This window comes from Populus alba, chromosome 1 (genome assembly GCF_005239225.2).
Source record: "Populus alba chromosome 1, ASM523922v2, whole genome shotgun sequence".
Taxonomy (NCBI): Eukaryota; Viridiplantae; Streptophyta; class Magnoliopsida; order Malpighiales; family Salicaceae; genus Populus; species Populus alba.
Window position 1 is genome coordinate 18,222,442 of NC_133284.1, and position 11,233 is coordinate 18,233,674.

Consider the following 11,233-nt stretch of genomic DNA (forward strand, 5'->3'; position numbering starts at 1 on the left):
GTATATTAAAAAATGGTATTAATTAAAAATACAAAATTTGAATAAGAAAATAAGATAAAGACAATAATAGTCCACAGATCAAAGAGTGCATTTCAAGAAAAAAAAAATAAAATACAAACGACTTGGATTATTGCCCCAATCAAGTTTAATATATTGATTTTATTTTAGTTAGAAGATAAAAAAAAAAAATAAACTAAACGGACAAAAAATATAGAAAAAGATTAAGATAACCTAAAAAACCTTTGAAAGTATGAAATTAGATTAAAAAAAATGGACAAAAACAACTTGGCCTGAGTCAATCCAAGATAGCACAATAAACATGTAACTTGAATAATAAGAGTTGATCCAATTTGAGTTAACTAGCAAAACCTGTTATGTATGTCATGATATTGGAATAATCCAATAGAAAAAAAGTTGAAGAAAATCACATAACTAATTTTTCTTTTTTAAGAAAATAGGATTAAATTGAAATGAAAAATAACTTTAACAAAAAGAGAAAAAAATAAAAAGAATGAGGATTAAATTGAAGAAAAAAAAACCATACATCACAAACTTGGATTAAAAGATAAAATTAAGAATCAATAAAACTTTTATGAAAGACCAAGAAAAAAAATATAAATCAAAAGAATAAGGATCAAAATGAAAAAAAAATGACAAAATGAAATTGAAAAATAAAATTGTAAATAAATAAAGTTTTTATAAAAAATATTAAAAATCAAAAAAATAAAACTACAATTAAAATACAAAAAACAAAGAGAGCTAACCTATAACTTTTTAGAAATGAGAGAGAAAAAACAAAAGGCTCAGCATTTACAGAACATTCCAACTATTTTGACATGTATAACACCAGGAGGATAAAGAAGGCATGAGGACACCTCTAACAACATAGGAAAATGGTAGTTTTGATCACTAGAAAAGCAACACGTGCGCCACCCAAACTGAAAAAAGAGCTTTCCACGCGTTGGCATGTGGACAAAACACGCCACAATTTTTTGAATTTAATATTAATTATTCATGCTAAATTTTCTTCCATGATTTTGGAATTAATAAGAACCCATGTAAAAAGTTGAAAAAAACCCCTAAAATAATGACTATTTTTTTTTTGGTTGATACCAAGGGTAAATTTCTTTTTATTGTATTTTAAAAAATAAAAGGATAAAAACATCAATTAACAGTTTTAAATGTTTTTCACTTTAGGGTAATTAAATTATTTTATTGTTTTGAAAACTTTGAAAAAATACATAAACCCCTGAATAATTCTTTAATGGCTAATGGACCATGAAAAAAAAACTAAATTACCTCTAAATCCAAGGCATCTTGTTTTTTTTAAGGATAAAAAAAAAAATTCACCATAGCAATGTTTTTACTATACCTTTTAGAGTTTTTGTAATAATCTTCATGGTATTAAGTTCAAACCTTGGTGACAAATGAATCTCCTAGTCAATCCAATAATAAAAAATAAAAACTTCCTCTCTAAAACTAATCAATAATGTTTTTTATCTATATATATTTACATTTGTTAATTAAAAAAATTTTATGTATAATTTATTGATTTTGATTATAGAAGTTTGGTAGCGAGAACCATGACAAATGAAATATAGTAGCTTTTTACCCACTTTACATAAAGGGTACAATTTCAAATTAATTTCTAACACAAAAGAAAAAAATTGATTGTGTTATGAATATGTGTTTGGTTATAAAAATAAAAATATATTTATACTAAATAAAAAAAAAATATAAGCTGATAAGTCAAAAAAAAAGTTGTTAATGTTAAATAAATATTAAAGCAAAACGTTAATCTGCATAGTAAAAACAAAAAATAGATGCAAATGTAAATTTTTCATAATGACTATCCATTGTATTTTATACATTTTCATTTATTTTATCTTAGAATTTAATTATCATTACTAATAAAAAATAATTTTATAAAAAAATAATTTTTTTATATAAATACACCATGCAAATACAACTTATATATATAAAATATAAGAGAAACAATTTTAGACAAATTATAATAATCTCTTTGAAGCATTATTAAATTTAAAAAAAAAACAATTCATTTAAAAAATAAAAAAGATAGTATCAACCTATATTTTAATAGAAAAAACTAATTAAAAAAAAAAAAAAAAAAAAAAAGCCTAGCGTTTGATGAGACTGATAAGCTAAGCCCATGCTCTTGGCCGATTCATCAAAAAGCTTAGGCTCACATGCTTGAAAGTATTTTTGAAAAGAATTGATATGGTCCAATTCAGGTCATCCGCAAATGACTTGTATGGAAAATCTTCCAAATACTACATTTAACTCTAAAATCTTATTTCTTAAACTGTTTTCACTCATAAACACTATATAGATACTTTAATAAATTCATTTTCAACCCTTAAATATCCTTTAATCTATCTTACACATAAGAAATTAAACGAAATAAAAAACTTATATGAACCTTAATCTACTATTATTTTTATTTTTTTTGTCCGGGCCAGCTTGCGCACACCACGACTAATCTCATGGTCCACTAAACATCCTGCAAACCCAGTGAGCATGTAAGACACCGCGAGGATGACAGGCGTGCACAGTGAGATTTGAACCCTGGTGCAGAGAAAGGGAACAAGCCCCTTCCACCGCTAGACCAAAACCTCAAGTGCCTAATCTACTATTTTTAGCCTAGTTATACGAGAACACCACCTCAATTGAACTCTTCTTGAGAAGGCAAATAAATTGACACAAAGATTAGCTTTTTGTGGTTAGAATGTGGTTATTCGAGCACTTGATTTATCCTTAATAATTTTAATGACTTTCTCTCTCATCTCTTATCATCCAAAAACTTAAACGTGAAAAAAATAAAGTTTGATATTGATACATAAATTGCTAAAATAATAGGGACCAAATGGGTAGAAAAAATGAAACTTCAATAATCAAATTGAAGTTTTGTATTGATGAGATATGTTTTTTTTTGTTCTTTTTACAAGTTGATCCACCTTATTTTAACTGATATTCTTAACTACAATTAAGGTTTGATTTCACAAAATAGATTTCTCATCCATCCTGAAATAATCTCTAGGCTTTGCTTTGTACATGCTTGACAATGCAAATTGAAAGAAATGCAAGCATACAAAACTATGCTAACGTAACTTAAAAGAATAAATTATAAAGAGTAAAAGTTTGATGACTGAAAAAAAAAAAAAAAAAAAAAAACACGGTTCATGTGAAGTGCAATTTGTAAGATTTTTCTCAAAGATAGTTAAAAACAAGTCATTCATATTAGAACAAAAGACTTGTGTAGACAAAAAAAAAAAAAAAACCGTAAGAGAATTTTACTTTAAAACCATCACAATAACCCTCAAGTAAAAACTTCGATATCTTTTGACTAATAGCATCATGACGGCACCTAATGAACATAGATCGACTAATTCTCTGTCTTAGACATCAGGCAAATACAGTAATGTTTATATTTTATTTTCAAGATTAACATGAATATCTAATTAGTTCAGTTCGTGTATATTTCAACTAATCACATAAGCTTTAAAAGTTAATAATAATGAACTTTCAATGAACCTGAAAATTCTCAAACGCATAACCATCAGATATATAGTAATTACTGCAGTGGGAAATAGAACAGAGAAGACATTAATTAATGCAAAAAAGCAAATTGCTCTTGTATTTCAATCGGAGAGCCAAGACTACGGTTAAAGCACGTACATATGTGTTATTTCAGTCCCCAAAAAGCTAGTACATGCACAGCATCACAATGTTGCTCCCTAATCATCATGCAGTGCCTCAAATACGTTACATGAACTGGAAAATCCTAATTCTTACAGCAAGAGTAGTTAAGATAAATAATAAAAAAAAAAGATTTAACTACCCTGATATTCATCTAGAGATACAAAATCTTTAGCCATGTATGAAGGCTTTTCTGATTTCTGACATGTATTCCGATAACAAAATCCAACTCACCACAATCCCAGCAAGGCACTGTAGTAAAAGATCGATCCACACCCTCTGAAACAGAATCGGAGTAAGAAAAAAAAAATTAATCGCTGCTCACTACAGCATAACAAAATCAATATGGGGGTCAAACTTGTGCTATGTTAACTACCACAAACATCTTAAGAAACTGATGAGAAAATGGAACAAATGGTTTTCTTCATGGAGCAATTCACGTCTAACCATCCGCTCTAAATTCAAGTTTCTAGGAAGAAGATTGCTGTAATACAGTAATGTCGTGACGGAGGCGGTCGGCTGAGACATCAGTGCACTGATCAGCCTCACCAGTGAACGAAACATCAACGGCAGAAGAGACTGCAAGACAGCATAGTAACATGTTCATAAGAATCCTCGAAGTACATTAGCGATCATATTATGAACTTTCTGTCAAACTTGAGAAAAAATCAACACAGGGAGTAACAGAGGAGAGAGAACATACCATATTGGCTAGTTAAAAGAGAGGACATTTGCTGGAATGAAGAGAGATCTTGGTACAGATAGAAGTGAAGCTGAATCAGTGAGAGAGAGGGGGGAAATCGGTTGATAGGGTGGTAGCTGCTTTCCTTAGCTGCAAATCTTCAGCTGTTGTTCATACCTACCCTTCTCTCAAGGCCGAGGGGTCAACAGAATCACAAACTGTACAACGAAAGACAGAAAACAGCGATTGTCTGAGAAACCCAAGTTATTAATGGGCTAAGAATCGCCGAACATTGGGCCAATCGACTCACATGCAACCCACCTTTGCAACAGACAAAAAAAAGACATGTCAGAGGATGTAACTTACATTACGAGGCGTCGGCAAAGGTCTCTGTGTCCTTTTCTGTGTGCTATTACCAGGCAATTCCGGAAGTTGAGTCTTGAAAACCTTGGGTGGTAAGAACACCATGAACAAGAGGAACGGGAAAAAGCATTCACTTTACGAGATTCACGGAGTAATAAAGTAAGAGTACCGCTGTTGAATCGATATATATACACACAAGTACAGTTAATTACGTGCAAATTAGCTAGAAGTCTAATACTTGTTGTTGAGTAGGGTAGAACCACTAGAAGAAGAAAAAGGCACGTTTGTCCACCAAGAAATATCCATTCATAAACCTAAAAGAGTATTACATCCATAATTAAGTAAATTTATTTAGAAAATATAAATTTAAAAATCATATTTTCTTGGGTTTATTGGTTGAAATTGAAGACATTTTTAACTTGGTTAACTAATTTATATTACAATGAAACTTTTTTTTCCAATACAAAAGAGTAAAATAACTATCTCAAGATAAAAGTTTTTTCAATTTGAAATTTGCAAAAAATTCATGTAACCTTATACTATTTATTAATTTTAATTAGAAGAGAAATGAAATTCGTGGGTGTTTGGTCATTAATCCTAATATCATATCAAAGAATTATCTTAACCAAAAAAATTTAAGCTATTAGATGATGTCTTACAATATTATTTATATTATTCTCTAACATAAAAAAATTTAAAAAAAAATATTTATTTTTTAAAATTAAATATTCTCTTTTTATAATAAATAATAAATTTATATTGGAAAAGAATGGTATGGGCATGATATTTATATATTGTATAAATTCATTTATGGTGAATGTGAAATTGATTTATCAATCTTTATACCTTAATTATTAAATTCATTGTGAAATTGATTGATCAATCTTTATATCGAGTTAGATTTATTGTTTCTATAAATTTAATAAATTATCAAAAATTAATTTTTATTAATCTTGAATTAGTTTTGTTCCATTGAATATTTTCAAAATCATTGTTTTTGTAATTCAATGAATTTTTAGAAATTAATTATGCTTAATTTAGTCTTCTCGTATCCATTGATTCTACAAATTCAATGAACTATCAAGAATTAATTGTAATCATTTTTTAATTAATTATGCACCCTTAACCTCAAGTATAAATAGGGGTGGAGGAACTTCATTAAAAAAAAAAGTTTAAAGAAGTGAAAATAAAATAAATAAATAATAAAAATAGAGAACACATGCTATCTCTACCTTGTTTGCTCTTGTGCTCTTGTTTCTTTAGCTTTAGGTTATGTTATTGTAGAGAGAAAGTTCAAGTGATTTTTCTAGTTCATAGACTTTGATTGGATGTATGTCCTTTTGAGGTATTAATGTTGAAAGCACTAAAAATTATCTGTACCTATTGATGGACAATTTAACCTTAAGGATAAAAGGTTTGATCTTTGACAACAATATTTTTTCTTGACTTAGTTTTGATTTGAAATTCTACAATTTTACAAGTACTATATTCTTATATATAATATTTGTGTTCATGTTATTATTATCCTGCAAATATATTTAATTTCTACACCTTTTAATCCAAAATTTAACCAAAATATATATTGTCGTTTTTAGAAAAAAAATAACTATGACTTTTACTCAATAGATTATTGCTCCTATAATTATTGTAGCAACAAGTATTACTTTAATAGAAAGGATTCCACCATCACCTTTTATGGTGTATGATGAAAAACTTAAAAAGTTTAATAACTTTAAGAGGTGATGAAAAAGATGTTGTTCTATCTGATCACCTTGACTTTGGTTAAGTTATTAACTAAAGATGCATCTAAGATGGATGATGATGAATTTAATCCCTTTATTTTCATAGTTGTGGGCTCATAGAATCATAGTAATTTTATGTATAAGAACTATAATCTGAATGGTTTGGACAACATATTTGATATTTTTTTGGTTCTATAAAAGTACAAAGGCATTATAAAAAGTTTTGGATAGTAGGTATAAGGTTAAAGATATTGGTATGAATAAATTCATAGCTAGAAGATTTTTTAATTTCAAGATCGTCGATTAAAAGACTATTATAATCCAAGTTCAAGAGTTTCAATTTATCTTACATGATAATCATGATGAAAAGATGGTGTTAAGTGAATCTTTTTAAATAACTGATATTATTAAAAAATTATCATTATCTAGGAAAACACTTCAATAACTATCTTAAGTATAAGTATAAACAGATGGAAGTTAAAAGCCTCATTCTTAAGTTAAGGATATAAGAGTATAATAAATTTCTCAAGATCAAGGTCAGCTATTCTTTAATGACTCCTAAAGCATATATGGTTGAACAAATGGTGATGCCCTGTGTTTAAAATAAAAAAGAAAAGACTTATTCTGAAGGGAAAATACATTGCTAAGAAATTCAATGGCAAATGTTTTATATATAACTAGACTAAACATCAAACCAAATATTACTTAAATAAGTCTTAGCAAGGCAACCTTGGGAAAAGAAAAAAAAAAGATTTCTAAAGTCAATGTCATTAAGATTGATAACCTCTTAAATGAAGCGTGAAAATGAGCTTATATGTGGTTGTTTTAAAAATCAACTTGATCAACAATCATGAGTAATGATGGGTTGATAATAGTATTATAAGGCATGTCCATGCTAATTAAAAAGAGAATATCCTCCACTTATTAAAAAGTAGATGTTGAACATCTATACATAAGGAATTTGTCAACCTCTAAGATTATGGGTATTGGAAAGGTCACTCTAAAGATGTTTGAATAGCTTGTTACCCTTAATAATGTGCTTTACGTAGCTGAGATTATAAAAAATTTATGTTTGACTCTTTGTTGAGCAAAAAATGGTTTCAAAGTGATTTTAGAGTGATAATTTTATAGTCACTAAAAGTGTTATGCTTATACAAAAAGATTATCTATATGATAGCCTCTTGAAAATAAGTGAAAAGACTATTATAATCAATAATAAAAAGAATGCCCATTTCTTCTTACTTAAGTTTTTTTTTTACACAATTAATCTTGAATTATTACAAAGTATGTATTTTTTTAGAAAAATTATTAAGTATGAAATTTGTATAGAATCAAAATTTATAAAAACTTCTTTTCAATTAATTGAAATAAAAAGTGAATATTTAGATTTAATTTACTCTCGTGTAGGTGATTTAATATTTATGCAAATTAGAGATGGTAAAAAGTATTGTATTATTTTTATAGATGATTGCATAATGTATTGTTATATCTATTTGCTAAGAAAAAAATATTATGCTCTTGAAATATTTAAACATTATAATAATGAAGTTGAAAATTAATTTAACAAAAAGATAAAGGTAATAAGAAGTATGGAGGTGGAGAATACAAAGCATTTTTTTTTAATTTTTTTTTCAAAATGTTATTATCATCAAACTACTATTTATTCAACTTAACAAAATAATATTGTTAAATGTAATAACCAAACTTTGAAAAAAATGATAAATATCATTTTGATAAGTTAGATAGCACCTCAAAATTTATTCTATCAAATATATACTTAATAAAGTACATCATGAGAAGTTAAAAAGATATCATATGAGTTATGAAAAGGTTGAAGACCTTCCTATAAAAATCTCAAAGCATAGGGTTGTCTTAGGTAAGTTACAATACCTTATCTTAAGAAAACCAAAATAGGACCTAAAACTATGAATTATGCATATTGGTTTCATATTCACAAGTTAAGTACTTAGGATATTCATCATAATACAATAATAGAATCAATAAATGTTGTATTCTTTGAAGTGTGTTTTCTTATAAGGAAACACAATAAATTCATTCTTTTAAAAAATAAATAAAGAAATTTTAACTAATCATCATTAAATAAAAGATGCTAAAATTGAGTCGAGAAGGAGTAAAAGGGCAAAAATAATAAAATTTATTTTGTCGTGATTTCCTAACTTATAAAAAAATGAACCTCGAAGCTCCTCAATGGAAATGCCATGTCTTAAAGCTTCCTATTAGAAAGGGACACTTAAAAAATCATACATGGAAAACAGTAAATCTTCCACTTGAAAGTAAATCATTAGGTCATAAATAAATCTTAAATAAGAAAATGAAAGTTAATGGAACTATTGATAAATATAAAGTAAGACTTGTTATTAAAGAATTCAAGCAACAAGAAGGTGTTAACTATTTTGACATACTCATTAGTGTCAAGAATAACTTTCATATAAATATTAATAGTTATTTCAACAATTAACATGCTTGAAATACATCAAATAAATATAAAAATAAATTTCTTAAATTGAGATCTTAAAAAAAAATGTCTAGATGGAACAACCCAAGTGGTTTATTGTTAGAGAGAAGAAAATAAAGTTTGAAATTTTATCAAGTCATTATACGATTTGAAACAAGCAATGAAATAGTGGCATGAAAGGTTTGACAAGTTATGTTGTCAAATGATTTTAAAGTAAATAAAGTTGATGAATGTGTTTATATGAGAAATATAAATAAAAGTCATGTCATTATATACCTTTATATGGATGACATGCTAATTTTACACAGCAATAAATATATGATCAAGTCTATAAAAAAGATGTTAGCTAATAAGTTTGATATGAAAGGCTTAAGTGTAACAAATGACATACTAAAAATTAAAATTTCTAGGATATTCAGTAATAAATACATGATCAAGTTTACGAAAAAGATATTAACTAATAAGTTTGACATGAAAGACTTGAATGTAACAAATGACATACTATATATTAGAATTTCCAAGATATTTAATGGATTGATATTATCTTAATCTCATTATATTAAGAAAGCTCTAAAAACATTTTTATAAAATGATAATAGTATTGTCAAAACACCAATAAACATAAATGTACATCTATCAAAAAATAAAGGTGATGAAATATAACCATTAGAATATTCTTAAATAATTAGAAGCTTCGTATACAAATGAACTGCACTAGATTAGATATTGCTTACTTGGTTAGTAAGCCAGCTCAACCAGCCTTGACAAGAAAATAGTAAGTACAAAGAAAGTTAAAATTTTGCCAAAACATGTCTTGACATCTAGAATGCTTCATATTATTATTACTAAATATTTTTCTTTAATGTAGTTTTTCTCTGAAATAAGTTCACAACTCATTAAATATGTCAATAAATAACCTTTACTAGGAAGGAAAAATTAAAATCAAAAATCAAAAAGAAAACTCAAAAATAAATAAATAAATAAAACGATATTAGCTCAAACCACATCTTTCAAGTCTAATTTGAAAGTTTCATCGACCTAATTTAGTTACAACTAACTGACTTCTTACATAATTGGGTTTGTAAAATCTCATAATAGACTTTTAGTTTGATCTAATGGTCGGATAAAAAATTATTGGCTTTTTGTTTTTATCTAACTAGTTGTTTAACGCAATTAGGCCTTGTTTTGGACTTAGTTTCATGCCACTAATTTATTAATGCGTTATTTAGCTATCTACATGATCCAAGTATGACAGCTTCACAATTGACTGTTTAAAATCGTTAAATCTCATAAACCCACCTATATCACAAGCTTAGTAGATTTACTAATATTCTAAGAATGGGTCATTGAAAAGAAATAAATCAGGTAATCAAATATTAAAGATATACATTTGACTATAAGTGATAATGAAAGGTTATAGTGATGCAAATTAGATATCAAATATTAAAGATTCAAAATCCATTAGTTGATATATCTTTACTCTCGGTTGAGTAACTGTGTTTTATAAATCTTCTAAGAAAACATACATTACAAGATCCAAAATGGAATTAGAGTTTTATTGTTTTTGATTGATTGGAGAGGAATTGGAATGACTTTTAAAATATCTTAGAGGATATTTCATGTTAACCAAAGCTAATACAAATAATTTATGTCTATTATGACAATTAGTCAGCATTTGATCAATTCAAAAGCACCTCAGAACTTGTAAGAGGCAATTCTAGCTATCAATTATATACTTAATAAAGTATCACATAAGAAGATAAAAAGAACACCATATGAATTGTGAAAATGTCTAAGACCTTCCTATAAATACCTCAAAGCGTGGGGGTGTCTTGCAAAGTTAATAGTATTTGATCCTGAAAGGTTAAGGTAGGACCTAAAAGTATGAATTATAATTTTATCAAATATGCTTACAATAATAGTGCATATCAATTTTTTATACACAAGTCAAGTATTAAATATATGCATCCCAATACCATTATGGAATCAAGAAATGCTATATTATTTAAATATATGTTTTCATTTAAGAAATCATAAGAAAATAATATACTTAAGATAATGGTTAAGACTATCTCAAATAATAATAAATAACCAATCAATCAATCAAAATATGATGATGATGAAGTTAAGCTTATAATGAGTAAAATGACAAAAATAACCAAAAATATTTGGTTCTGATTTTCTAACTTACTTGTTGGAGGATGAAACTCATATATATTCTGAGACAATGTCATGTCCTGAAGCTTTTTATTA

General features: G+C 26.9%; 1 long non-coding RNA gene across 1 annotated transcript; it reads right to left on the reverse strand.

Annotated features, from left to right (window-relative positions):
* Nucleotides 1-3,678: 3,678 nt before the first annotated feature.
* Nucleotides 3,679-4,903, reverse strand: LOC118046222 (uncharacterized). Its single transcript, XR_004687132.2, has 4 exons — nucleotides 4,766-4,903; nucleotides 4,421-4,617; nucleotides 4,094-4,296; nucleotides 3,679-3,996 (listed from the first exon to the last, which is right to left on the reverse strand). It is a non-coding gene; the product is annotated as an uncharacterized lncRNA (long non-coding RNA).
* Nucleotides 4,904-11,233: the final 6,330 nt, after the last annotated feature.